The following is a 12,638-nucleotide window of genomic DNA, read 5'->3' as shown; positions in this document are numbered from 1 at the left end:
AACTCTTCTATATAAGTACTCCTAAATGTATCTTCTGACTTTCTTCAACCCTTATATTTTATTCAACAAATCAAACTTATAATTAATAAGAATAATTTTTTTCTTTAATTTCTCAATTATCAAATCCAATCCCTAATGAATTCTTCTCCTTTATGTTTAACATCTAGAATTCTTCTTCAAATTCATCCTTACTTTCATATCTTATTGAAAAATTCATTCCTCTATTAATCTTCTCTTGCAATTTTTTACTTGTTGTTGGAGGGCTCTAAAAACCTCCTATGTCACACCTATGACTCTTCTATCATAGTTCCTTTATTGAGGAATTTTCATGCTTACCAATCAAAGCCACTCCCACAATCCTAGTAAAAATTTGCTCATATTCAATTATCTATCTACAAATTTGGGAATTTCTATTCTGATACTACTTGATGAAGGGTAATACCCTTATGTTACACAAATACATATAATAAATTTGAGAATTGACTATAATTTTCAAGAACAACAAATAGGCTTCTTATTATCTCCACAAAAATATAATTACAATATTCATAAATATGACATATAAAGACACAATCATTTTTCATTATAATGTTTTACAAGTTAGAGCCACCATATACATCTCCAAAACTATCCTAGACAACCCTACAAGCCTTCCTTACATAAGAAATTCTAAACAACCCAAGAAGATTTTAGGATTTTCATTACATTCGATTAGGCCCCCACAACTTTTATAATTCACATGAAATTTTGAAAAAAATTGACAAGGGCATGATCCAAGACCAAAATGAACACAACAAGAAAAGGAGAATATTATTATCAAAAGTGATATGCTATTACATTTAGTACAATGAATACAAACCCAATGATGTGCCCTATGGGCTTACAATGTTGTCTAATGCTGGAGAAAAAAACTTCCTCCAGTACCTTCTCCCAAACTCCACCAAAAACTGCATTTACAATGCCATAAATATCCTTAAGTAAAACCAATATAGGTTTAGGGTTAACAATACATTTTATAATATACCATTTGACATCCACTGCCAAAATAGAAGGTTCTAGAAAACATGTTAGAAGTTGATGTAAAATTAGAAGAATCCAAAAATGGTAGTCCAACTTCTGAGAGGCATAACTTTTGATCTAGGACTTTGATTGGCAAACTGTTTACATTTCCAAAAAGATTTACAAGTGCTCTATAGCCTCATGGACTAGCTTTGATCCTCCCTCAATTTTTAGGCCTATACAAGGCCATTTAGTGCCTCAAATCTGATTCTAAAGTGATCTTAGGGGTTCTCCAACCAACTTAAAACTATAATAACTTTCAAACCGTAAAGCAATTTGACTTGATTCTTTTTCTAGAGTGTTTTAAATTACAAGTATAATCATTCATCCTACTTACACCCTCTAAATTATCATAATTATGGTTCAGTTACAAAATAACCTATTTTCTACATTGGCACATATCCCAAGGTGCTCAAAAACTCTAACTCGAAAAACCAATAGTGAAGGTATGAGAGTTGGAATCTGTATTTGACTCAAATGGGTATCCAAAAATGAAAACACATTAAATAGAAACCAAAACTAAGAATATTTTTTGGTGATACAGGATTGCCCTTACACCATTGGATGCTCTTGCATTAGACACCTAGGGTAGATTGAAAAGTGACCTTGTCACTTTATAGCTGGTAGAGGAAAACCCAAATGGGAAACCTCAGCTACAGATATCCAAGTTGAATCTTCTACTAGTCATCCTTTCCACTTCAATAGGTATTCTTCATACTGCCTGTTTCTAGTACTTCGACCCACATGACTATCCAGAATTTCTTCAATCTCTTCCTTCTTAGAAGTAGGAATTGGACATGGCTCTAGCATTAAATCCTTATCTACACCATCATCATGATATTCTATTAAGTCTGTAATATTAACAATAGTAGAAATGTGAATCCTATGTGGCAACTCCACCTCATATGCATTTCTTGAGTCACATTTTTTCAAAATCTTGTAGGGGCCAAATTTCTTCATCTTTAGCTTGTTGTAGTTACCCACTGGAAATCATTCCTTCCTCAAGTATACCATAACTAGATCCCCAACTTGGAACTCCTTATGTCTCCTTTTTTGATCTTCCCTAGCCTTATATTGTAGGTTCATCTTAGTAATATGTGCATGTACCTCCTCATGTAGGTTCTTGACATGTTCAGCAAAGTCTTATGCCTCAACACTTGTCCTCTCCCCTTGCTCCATCTTCCTCAGCTACAGATATCCAAGTTGAATCTTCTACTAGTCATCCTTTCCACTTCAATAGGTATTCTTCATACTGCCTGTTTCTAGTACTTCGACCCACATGACTATCCAGAATTTCTTCAATCTCTTCCTTCTTAGAAGTAGGAATTGGACATGGCTCTAGCATTAAATCCTTATCTACACCATCATCATGATATTCTATTAAGTCTGTAATATTAACAATAGTAGAAATGTGAATCCTATGTGGCAACTCCACCTCATATGCATTTCTTGAGTCACATTTTTTCAAAATCTTGTAGGGGCCAAATTTCTTCATCTTTAGCTTGTTGTAGTTACCCACTGGAAATCATTCCTTCCTCAAGTATACCATAACTAGATCCCCAACTTGGAACTCCTTATGTCTCCTTTTTTGATCTTCCCTAGCCTTATATTGTAGGTTCATCTTAGTAATATGTGCATGTACCTCCTCATGTAGGTTCTTGACATGTTCAGCAAAGTCTTATGCCTCAACACTTGTCCTCTCCCCTTGCTCCATCTTCCTCAGCTACAGATATCCAAGTTGAATCTTCTACTAGTCATCCTTTCCACTTCAATAGGTATTCTTCATACTGCCTGTTTCTAGTACTTCGACCCACATGACTATCCAGAATTTCTTCAATCTCTTCCTTCTTAGAAGTAGGAATTGGACATGGCTCTAGCATTAAATCCTTATCTACACCATCATCATGATATTCTATTAAGTCTGTAATATTAACAATAGTAGAAATGTGAATCCTATGTGGCAACTCCACCTCATATGCATTTCTTGAGTCACATTTTTTCAAAATCTTGTAGGGGCCAAATTTCTTCATCTTTAGCTTGTTGTAGTTACCCACTGGAAATCATTCCTTCCTCAAGTATACCATAACTAGATCCCCAACTTGGAACTCCTTATGTCTCCTTTTTTGATCTTCCCTAGCCTTATATTGTAGGTTCATCTTAGTAATATGTGCATGTACCTCCCCATGTAGGTTCTTGACATGTTTAGCAAATTGTAGTACTTGGACTACTCCCATACATAATTTGGAATGATGATCTACTAGTACTCAAATTCAAAAAATTATTGTAAGAAAATTCTTCTTGTGGTAGAATCAATCCCATCCCTTGGGCTTATTGCCTAGACTTGTATTTACTACTCCTGTTTGTCCATCAATTTGTGAGTGATGTGCATAATTGAACTTCAATTCTATCTTCAATTTCCACAAAGTCCTCCAAAAATACCCAAAAAATTTAGTATCTATGTTAGAAACAATACTTTTTGGGAGATCATGTAGCCTCACTACCTCTTTGAAAAATGAATCTATAATATGTGTTGTATCATGAGTCTTGTGGCATGGAATGAAATGTGCTATCTTGGAGAACCTATCAACCACCACAAATACTGAGTCATTACCCCTTTGTGTCCTTGGCAATCCAAGAAAAAAATCCATACTTATGTCCTCCTAAGGCTTCAATAAAATAGGAAATGGTTGATAGAGTCTAGTATTGTGACTAAATCTTTTGGCTGTTTGACATACTTGACAACTCTGTACAAAATTCTTCACATCTTGTGACAATTGAGGCCAAAAATAATGTTCTCTAATAATGGAAATGGTCTTATCTCGACCAAAGTGTCATGCCATCCCTCCACTATGCTTCTCCTTTATCATGTTCTCCCTCATGGAATTCCTTGGAATACATAATTGACTTCCCTTGAATAACATACCCTCCTAAATCATGCAATCTAGCCACCTAGTCTTGTCTAGAGTAACAAGTTCTTGACAAGCCTTCCAAGCCTCTGTAAAGTCAGGATCCTTAGTGTACAGATTCTTGAGTTCATCAAACCCAACCACTTCAACCTACATTACTGTTAGCAAAAACTATCTCCTAATTAATGCATTTGCAACCCTATTAGACCTTCCTTTTCTATGTTTCAATACAAATTTATAGCTTTAAATGAACTCTACCCATTTCAAATGTCTTTGATTCAATTTAACTTGGCTATTTAGGTAATGCAATGCCTAGTGATCAGTATACAAAAAAATTTATTTTGGCAACAAATAATGCCTCTGTTTATTTAAGACCTAAACTATTGCATAAAACTCATGATCATAAATAGAACACTTCTTCTTTGTATCATTCAATTTTTCACTAAAATAGGCAATTGGCTTACCTTCTTAGCTCAACACAACCCTAGTAGCACTGCCACTAGCATCATAATCCACTTGGAACATTTTGTTGAAATAAAAAGGTGCCAACATATGTTGTTTTGTCACCTTCTTCTTCAGTAATTCAAAACTTCTTGTAGCTCTTGTAGTCCACTTGAACTCTTTTCTATCCCCCCTCATTTTTTTAGTTAGGGGTGCACATATACTATTGAAATTCCTAATGAACATCTTGTAAAAACTAGCCAGACCATGAAATGACCTCACCTCAGTGGCAGACCTTGGAGTAGGCCATTCCAAGATGACCTTCACCTTCTTTGGGTCCATTTTGAGACCTTCAACTAATACAACAAACCCTAAATAGACTAACTCCCTTTCGAAAAAGCTACACTTCTTCAATTAATCAACAATTTCTCTTCCCTCAACCTTACAAGGACACTATAAATGTGTAATAAATGTTCATCCAAAGACTTACTAAACATCAAAATATCATCTAGATAGACAATAATAGTTTTTCACAAAAATCTCTTTAGTCACTCATTCATAAGCCACATGAAGGCACTTGGTGTATTGGTCAATCTAGAGCGCATGACTAACCACTCATATAGGCCCTCATTGGTTGTGAATGTAGTCTTCCACTCATCTCCCTCTCATATATGTATTTGGTGATAGTTGCTCTTGACATCTATCTTTGTGAAGTACTGAGCTCTACTTAAGTAGTCCACAAGATCATCCATCATTAGCAAAGGAAATCAATACTTAATGGTTATTTTATTTATAGCTCAAGAGTCGATACACGTTCTCCACTCTCCATTCTTCTTTAGTTCTAGTACACTAGGTATTGCACATGTACTCAGGCTCTCTCAAATTAAATATATCCTCAATAGCTCTTTTTAGCTCCTCAATATTAGTAGGAGTCATCCTACGAGCAGCCTTTTTAGGAAAAATAGCTCTGAGGACTAAATCTATTTGATGACTAATTTTCCTTATTGGCAGCAACCCTTCTAGAACATTATCAGAGATGACATCTCTATACTCACTTAATAGACCTAAAACTTCAAGTGGAACTTCACTACTACCTTCCTTATCCTTTCTAGGAACTAAAGCATAACCCATATGTTGATGCTTCATGCCATCCATAAATTTTCTTCCATCAAAAAGACATACCCTAGCACTACTACATACCATTTCATCCTCCTTTATCAAGGGCTTCAATTTGTGGTCAACTCCATCCTTTATCAGCGAGTATGTATTTGCATGACCATTAGGTATAGCATGCCTATCAAACTACCATGACCTTCCCAATAATAAATGAGAGACATCCATTGGGATGATGTCACAAAGAGCCTCATTATGGTAACTCCCAATCTTGAAATTTTGCAAACATTTCTCACTAATCAGGACCTTATGATCATCCTACACCCAAGAAATACAATAGGGATGGGCGTGCTTCCCCCTCTTGAGCTTTAGCTTTGAGACCATCCCCTTTGACACCAAGTTGTTAGTGCTTCCACCATCAACAAGCACATCACAACATTGGAGACCATCTCCTCTGACACCAAGTTGTTAGTGCTTCTACCATCAACAAACACATCACAACATTTACCCTCTCACTTGCACCTGGTATGAAACAAACTCCTCCTTTCTCCAGGTTTAGTCTCACTACTCAATAAGACCCTTTCATTAACTAGAACCTCTCCTCTTTCTACATCTTTTGAATGTGATGACTATGCATCATCATCCACATGAGCAACCCTTTCTTGACCATTAGCTCTCCTATCTCTCCTTCCTAGCATTGAGGGCAATTTTAGGCATGATGACCTTCTTCATTGCAATGAAAATAGGTACCACAAAAGCCTCTTATTCTTGAACCTTGTCCACATCCTCTACCTCTTCCTCTCTAATCTCCAAATTTTTGATCAAGGGAGTGGTTGAAACCCTCATTCCTCTAGTTTCAGCTAGTACCCACATCTTCATTTTTCTTCTAGTTCTCATTTCAGCCTCCAAATGATTTGCCATGACCCCTTCCTCCATGACTATGCCCTCTTTGCCTTCCATCACATATTTTTTTCAGCTTCTCCTCAACTCACAAGGTGAATTGGTATGCCTCTTAAATTCTAGTCATTCTAACTAGACTTAACTCCTCATGAATGTTAGGTATTAACCCATTAAGGTAATGGGAAGCCTTCTCCTTGTTTTCTTCCGCATGCCCCAAACTAATAAGGACTTAGTAAAATTCCTCTATGTATTCTTGGATAGATTTTCCTACTTGCTTTAACCCTTGCATCTTCTTGAACAAATCAAGCTCATAATCAACATGAATGAACTGCTTCTTTAGTTGTCCACCATGCAATCCCATCTTGTGATTTTCTCCTTTTGTCTTTTATTTCTTTCCAACTGAATCTCTTGCCACTAGATTTTGGCATGGCCTTTCATTTTGGCCTTTGAAAACTTAACTCTATCAGGGTCCTCAATATCCTCATACTAAAAGTAGTCTTCTAGCTCATTGATCTAGATGGTCGACTCATTTGGGTTTAGATTTCCCAAAAATATGTCAACGTCAATTTTAGGTCTTTTTCCAAGCTTGGAAATGACCCAAAAAAGCTTCTCCTCTACCTAGTTTAGGACTTCTTCATCTCTTCCCTTTCCTACCCAATATTTCCTTCTTCTTCATCTTCCTTCTCACTTTTGTTGCCTATGGAAATATTCATCCCTCTATAGTTGCAATGCCTGAACTTGTCTCTAAAGAGTGCTAACCTCAGGAGGAACAAATTTGTCCCTTCCACCATGCTCTTTTCATGGAGGAATCTTCTTACCATATCAAAACCCACAACTACATAGTCCTGGTGCAAAGTACCTCACAGTTAGTGCTCTATCTACACACTCAAGAAAACCTTGGTCTGGTACCACTTGACGAGGGTATGATCCAAGACCAAAATGAAGACAACAAGAAAAGGGGAATAATATTATTAGAAGTGATATACTATTAAATTTAGCACAATGAAAATAGACCCAATGATGTGCCCTAGGGGCTTACAATGTTGTCTGATGCTGGAGAAAAAAACTTGCTCCAGTACCTTCTCCCAAACTCCACAAAAATTGCATTTAGAATGCCAAAAATGTCCTTAAGAAAAACCAAATTAGGTTTAGGGTTAGGAATAAATTTTAGAATATGAAATTTTTCATCCAGCACCAAAATAAAAATGTTCTAAAGAACATGTCATAAGCTGGTATAAAATTAGAAGAATCCAGAAATGGTAGTCCAACTTTTGAGAGGCATAACTTTTGATCCAAACTCTAATTGATGAACCATTTACATTTTTGGAAAGATTTCCAAGTGCTCTATAGCCCTATAGACTATCTTTTCTTGTCCCCCATTTTTTTGGGTCCATACAAGGCCATTTAGTGCCTCAAATCTAACTTTGAAGTACTCTTAAAGGGTCTCCAGCCTACTTAAAACTGCAATCACTTTCAAACCGTAAAGCCTTTTGACCTGATTCTTTTTTTGGAGTGCTTCAAATTAAAAGCATAATAATCACTCCAAATTAAACCCTCTAACTCATCATAATTATGGCTCAATTAAAAAATAACCTATTTTCTACATTGGCACATATCCCAAGGTGTTCAAAAACTCTAAACTAGAAAACCAATAGTGAAGCTATGAGAGTTGGAATCTGTATTTGACCCAAATGGGTATCCAAAAATGAAAACACATTAAACAAAAACTACCACTAAGAATATGTTTGGGTGATACAAGGTTGACCTTACACCATTGGATGCTCGTACATCAGAAATTCATTTTCTTCCATGTTAGGTGATACAACTTTTGAAGACCATAACTCATTGCAAGTTGCTCATATTGGCTATTATGATCCTATCTTGGGAATCCTGCAAATTTCTCTATTAGATTTTTCTTATGCAAGGTCTACATAGTCAAGGTTTCACACATTTTTGGAGCCTCTAAAGCCTTTAGACCCAAGCTCAATATTTTTATACCCTACTAACAAAATGATTTTTTTATATCTTAAAAAATAGAGTTTTTAATGCCCTGCTCAGGAGCCCAAAAGAAACAAACTTAATGTGCAATAAAGTTAACTGAACTAATTTTTTTAAATTAAAAAAAATCAATTTACTAATACAAAATCACTAGAAAACCAATAGTGAAGCTATGAGAGTTGGAATTTGTATTTGACCCAAATGGGGATCTAGAAATGAAAACACATTAAAAAAAACTAACACTAAGAATATTTTTGGGTGATATAGGATTGACCTTACACCACTGGATGCTCTTGCATCAAAAATTCATTTTCTTCCATGTTAGGTGACACAAATTTTGAAGACCATAACTCATTGCAGGTTGCTTAGATTAGCTATTATGATCCTATCTTGGGAATGCCACAAATTTCTCTATTAAATTTTTCTTATGCAAGGTCTATGTAGTCAAGGTTTCACTTATTTTTGGAGCCCCTAAAGCCTTTAGACTTGAGCTCAATATTTTTATACCCTGTTGCCAAACTGATTTTTTTTAATATCTTCAAAAATAGACTTTTTAATGCTCTACTCAGGAACCGAAAAGAAACAAACCTAATGTGTAACAAAGTTAACTAAAATTTTTAATTTTTAATTTTTTTAAATATCAATTTACCAATACAAAATCAATACAAACACAAAAATAAAACGTATGTGATTAGAATATGGATTTTATTGCCCAAGGGTTCCTTCACTTTATGTCATGTTTAAGATTTTTTTATTAAATAGTTTTAATCTTAAGTACAATCCATAATCATAAAATGAAAATTAGATACATAATCTCATAAAAAATGCATAAGTACAAGATATGTGAATACATAGATACAACATTTGAATAGAAAGTTTCCAAGATAAGAATATGAATGGTACAACTACATCAATAGAATAACCAACATTGGTGTCAATCTAAGGGGGACTCAAATGGTAAGAAGTCATTGCTTTCCAACTTTAAGGTAATCTAATCATGCATCACTACCACCATATAGGGGAGATAATGTACGATCCACTTATGGATATCAAATCACAAAATCAAATCCTAGGAAAGGATCCAAATAGGTCAATCTACCTCAAGGGTAACATAAACTAGTCATAAATAAAAGATAACCAAAGTTGAAAAGAAAATTAACCAATACCATTATCTCTTACCAAGGACAACAACCAAATACAAATCAAGTGTCAAAACCAAAGATGTACAACCACTAAAATAATAAAAACTTCCAAATCAAATGTTACATGTTAAAATCACAATAAACACCATATAACAACTATCCTCAATGAGAGAAAATCACCAATCAATAACTTCAACAACAAATACACCACCAAAAGTAACATCCACAAAAAGTACACCACTAGAGGCAAATATAAAAACCATGAAGGAGACCCGAGACACATCTTAGAGAGTGTCATCACATGGTAAAACTACTTGAGTTACCCTAGAATAGTCTCTCACTAGATCCTAGACCCTTAAGCATTAAGTTACCTTGGACTAGTCACTCTAGACTCTGGACCCTAAACATGACACATGCTCAACCTGAATACACTCTCATGAAAATGAGGAAACTAGTCATACCACTCACTAGGTATCATCACATTCCCATCCTTAGTCTATAAAAGCACTCAAGGCATGGGTGAGACAACATCTCTATTTATCTTTTTAATATGTATCTAAGTTTTTAAATTACTATATTATCACTTACTACATAGTTTACAATGAGTTACCCTGATAGCCACTTTATGCCTTGACTCCCATTGCAACCCACTCTCATAGGATGCACCTAGACCATCTTCCAAAAACATACAAGCCACAATTGTGTCTTATACCACAAAAATAGTAATGATTGAATTAGGTTATATAGCAGTCAACTTGAAATGCATTGGTTCTCAAGACTCAGGTCATCATAAATGCTCATCAAAATAAGTCCCATAAACATAAATCTCATTTTGAATCATAAAATGCATCATGACATCTAGTCAAAAAAATCATCATAAAAGAAATCTTAAAAGCCTCTGGTACACATCCTAGTTTGGCCAACTATACAAGTTACATAAAACCATCATGAAATAAATATCACAAGACTTTAACCAAGACATAAAGAAACACATAGTTTTCAACCATATTGTTTAATTTGATCATTTTCTATGTTTAGATTAGGTCATAAGAATGTGCTTGGTAATAAAGTAAGACTATACATGTTTACATAAATTGTAATATACTTATTAAATGAATAAATATTTAGATATCAAATCTCTTTGTACACATAAGATGTCATGCAATATTATCATGTTATTAATTTAAATAATATTAAATCATAAATTACTTAATTAATAACATAAAGATTTAATCTAGCATGATGACTAGCTAAGTGCAGGTCCTCTTTGGGACATTAAACCTTTTAACAGATGGGCTAATGCTTGTATTGATAGATTTGGGTACAAGGTGAGTGACTATAGGGATCATAATGAGTAGATTGACTTGGCTAAGATGTCCTAGGATCTCAAGTCGCTAATGGATTTGATTAGACATATCCCTTTATATCTCAACAAAGACACCATAATCTAGGGGGAGATTGCCAATGACATTTACGCTATGGCCTTTGGCTATGAGAATACGCAAAATTCTAGCCCTAACCCTATGTGGGCCAAAGCTTGGTATTTAGGGCTCATCCTGAAAGTTAATATTTTCTTCTAGATTATGCTATCAAATTGCATCCTAAAAATGGATAACCTTACAAAGAGGGAAAATATGATGCCAAATAGATGGGTTTTATATAAAAATCAATGCAAGAGTGTTGATCACTTTTTTATCCACTGCCCTTTCATCACCACTATCTAGTCTCTTTTCTTGTCTCTTTTCAACATGTCCTAGTGTTTTCCTTCCAACATTCTAGATGTCTTTGAATAGTGGAACCACGGGAGGTTCAGGAGTAAAGTCAAGGTTCTATGGAATTGGACTTTACCCCATGTTTTTTGGGGGGTTTGGAAAGAGCAAAACAATAGAATTTTCAAGGATAGGGAAACAAAGGCTAATGTGGTTTTCCATAAGTGTCTTAATGCTTTCCAACATTATGGATGTTTTTGAACAATGGAAGCAAGAGAGGTTTGGGAGTGAAGTCAGGGTTCTGTGGAACTGCACCTTACCACATATCTGTTGGGGGGTTTGGAAAGAGCAGAACAATAGCATTTTCAAGGATAGGGAAACAAAGGCTGATGTGGTTTTCCACAAGTGTCTTAATGCTTTTTTGGAAAACTACACTAATATCAAAGGTCCTATCCCCTCTTTTGGTACTAATGAAAGGGACAATAGCAAGAGGGGCTAATTTTGATAGAGTGGCCAAAGGTAGCTTGCGAAAGGCTAGTGCAAGAGGCATTGTCAGAAATACTTTTAGCAAATGAATTATTATTGTTTTTGCCACTGTTGGAGTACAAACTAATCACTATGTGAATACTATAGCAGCTCACTATATGATTAAGCTAGCTAAAGATATGGGGGTGAAAAAGCTATGGTTGGAAGGTGATTTGAAAAACATTATTGACTACCTAAATGGGAAGAAAAAACCTACATGGACTACAAAAAATATTATAGGGGAATGCATTCTTCTTCTCAAGACCTTCAAAAAAATCTATGTGGCATATGAGTATTGGGAAGCTAAACAAGTGGCAAATTGGTTTGTCAAGTACAATGCATTGGATAAGTGGATGAAAGGTCATAATTTCCCATTAGAAATCAATGATTTGATTGAATGGGAAAGGATCTTGGGAAAATTGGGTATAATTAAAAGTTTATTATGATGGCTAAAAAGATACAAGGAGTGGTTAGAAATTTGATGTGTAAATTTATTATGATAGTTAGAACTTTATAGGGAATGTGTGAAAATGTGATGTGGAAGTACGATTGCACTCATACTTCTCACATCAAACATATCTACCTTCTTAATTCTATGATAGATTTCAGATAGTTTTTTCAAAAGGCAAAAATTTGGCACAAGAAAATGAGAAGAGTCTCTTTTTCTCTAGACTTGAAGGGATTTGAAACTAGTATTTTAGCTTGCATTGAGGTAAACAACATGGTTGGGGAAAGGCACAGGAGGGAACTAGAAGATGAAGCCTAGAAATGGTGTAAATGGTCCAAGGTTTGGGACATTCTAAAAAAATGAGAAATTGCAAACTTTAATGATTGGCTCCATGGCT

Source organism: Cupressus sempervirens, chromosome 5 (assembly GCF_028749045.1).
Source record: "Cupressus sempervirens isolate cs-2001-9-10 chromosome 5, ASM2874904v1, whole genome shotgun sequence".
Taxonomy (NCBI): domain Eukaryota; kingdom Viridiplantae; phylum Streptophyta; class Pinopsida; order Cupressales; family Cupressaceae; genus Cupressus; species Cupressus sempervirens.
The sequence above is the reverse complement of the archived record's forward strand: the minus strand, read 5'-3'. Positions refer to the sequence as shown.